This window comes from Sinocyclocheilus rhinocerous, unplaced genomic scaffold (assembly GCF_001515625.1).
Source record: "Sinocyclocheilus rhinocerous isolate Xijiao unplaced genomic scaffold, SAMN03320098_v1.1 scaffold1420, whole genome shotgun sequence".
NCBI classification, from domain to species: domain Eukaryota; kingdom Metazoa; phylum Chordata; class Actinopteri; order Cypriniformes; family Cyprinidae; genus Sinocyclocheilus; species Sinocyclocheilus rhinocerous.
The window spans coordinates 160597-163288 of record NW_015666537.1 but is presented as its reverse complement, the minus strand read 5'-3'; positions in this window follow the sequence as shown (position 1 = coordinate 163288).

Here is a 2692-nt window from a genome sequence, read left to right as displayed (position 1 = left end):
CAGCACTGGAGCCGTGCCGACTCACAACCCAGGCAAGATAGATAATTCCGCAGACAGCTGCAATTCCAGGTTTTCAAACAGAGATGGCGACAAAGAGACAAAATTTACGGACTGCAGCTTTAACATAAAAAAAGAAAAACTATGAGGTGCTATTAGTCTAGAAAAGTGGCAAATGCAGTTATCAGTTCTTCCTTAAAAAAGAATATGTCTCTTATTGTATCTTGCAAACATTGCCTGGTTTCCAGACGGACTGAAAAAAGCCTGTTCCATTATTCTTGAGAGCTGCATAAAGTCAGCCAATCAGATTAGAGCTTGCCAGACCGAGAAAGTGCTTTTCAGCCAGTCATTTCAAACTGTCATTTAACAGAATATGGATGGTCAGTGGACATGCCGTCTGAAGCTGATGTCCACAAAATTTTTAAGAGACATTTTTTAATAACATTTTTTTTAGATATGGACTAACATATTTGTAAAAACGTGAATCGTGATGGGATGATTGTTTCTCTTTTCAGGCATGGTGAGATAATGGAGGAAATGAACAATCAGAAGGACATTTTCTGTTTGATCAGTTTAGATCACTGCTGCCTTTGTCTGTAACGGTATCCAGTGCAGACTAAAATGTCAGCATGATGTCATGTGAGAGGCACCATTGTATGAAAACACTGTTAATCCCATTTCTACCAGCCATCAGCCAAAGCAACACACAGAGAGACAGCGTGTCTGGAGGGGGTATATCCGCTGTGGACACAGGAGTTCATTCACTCTGGTGGTATTGAGTGGAAGATTAGAGGATGAAAAGGCACAGACGTAGTTCCCTACTCACAATTAACTCCCATTCCATTACAATTCATCATCTGAAGATGAATGTTTCTTGGGTTTAGACACAGTCAGAATCATAATCCAAACACTGACTTTATACTGTCACAGTAAATAAAAATACTCTGGGACCACCGGACAGGCACTGCCACCACAAACACTTATGTAATAAGGAATTACACTCAAATACTTTTAACAGTCTGAAGTGTCCAAAGTTATAAACTACTCCTAAATTTAAGAAGGTAAACTACAGTAATTCTGAACTTTAAAAGTTTTGCTACACTACCAGCTGCTAAACAGCTACTCTGACACTATAATTTATTTACAGTATTTACTATAATTTATTTACTGTACAAACAATACAGATCTCAATTGGAGCTACGTACACAATAAACATACACTTATCACAACGAAAAAACTGAGTTGAAAATATGTGACAAACAGCAGCATTTAACTAAATATTGTCATACTAAAATGCATTTCCCATTGCTAGATACAAGAAGACATTTTACAACACATTTTAAGACATTTTAGCTCACTTGGGCGTTAAAGGGTTAGTTCACCCAAAAATGAAAATTCTGTCATTAATTACTCACCCTCGTGTTGTTCCAAACCCGTAAGACCTTCTTTCATCTTCGGAACACAATTTAAGATATTTTTGATGAAATCTGAGGGCTCTTTTTATTCCACATTTTCGTCTCTACTGCGTCACTTTGGATGCGCGTTCACGACATGATGACGTCATTCTGGACCTTGAATGTGGTAGTTACCTTGCTGTCTATGCAGGGTCAGAGAGCCCTCAGATTTCATCAAAAATATCTTAAATTGTGTTCCGAAGATGAAGATTCAACATACTTAGGTCAAGTACCCACTCAAATATTTCATTCTGCACCTGTTAGAGCTTCAGTCTGATAGAAGAGCACTTAACGGTCCAAATGTGTAAAAGGCATAAACATGTCATAGTGAGGCAAAGTCAACAGCCTTTTGCATTTTTATACGAAAGTGGATTTGTTGTACATTTTATATTAGTTGGAATAAAATATTTGGGGAAAAAAAGTTTTTTTGTTAATGAAGGGTTTTAAAAATCTTCCTAACAAAAATGTCAGATCATAAGAGCATACAAATGTAATGAATAGTAATGTATTTTTAATTAATTTTAATAAAATTGTAATTTAATTTGAAAGCAATCTACATATACTGTTGGATAAATGCAAGACAAAAATAACACTGCAGTAAATTGCCAGTGTTTGTCAAGGATAAAGAAACATTTATTTGTTAAGTTGTAAAGGAAGTTAATACTTAACGCTGCAGTCCGTAACTTTTTTTGGTTAAAAATGATCCGAAATCAATATTTGAGCAAGTATATAACCAGCCAGTGTTCAAAACTATCGCCTTACTTTAGCCCGATTCACAACGGTTATCTTATAATAATGTTTTCTACTTTGAGTGGTACGGGTAGGTTTTCGCTGGAAATTCGAGCATGGCACTGCGTCATTACGTCACGGTAAACATAAAGAAGTTGTCCCGGCTACTAGGCTATCGCATGTGAGGATCCTCCAGGTGACGGATCGTTTATAGCCTTTTCTCACAGCAGCCAGAATAATTAAATGTATCATTTTGATGGCGGATTGTAACCATAAAGGATTATGTGTTTATGAAACACATGTGAATGAAATAAAATTTTATTCCAGTTATAAATGTGCTTCTGATTACAGATAGCCTGGGATTACAAAGATTTCTATTTTGAAGAAAACCAGTTCGAAGGGAGCATAATTTGCTTTTTGGGTTCAAGGAATTTCTTAATATGAAATTCGAAGAGTATGACAATTAGACTGTGCAGAAATTGAAATCTACACACTAATACACACTATACTCA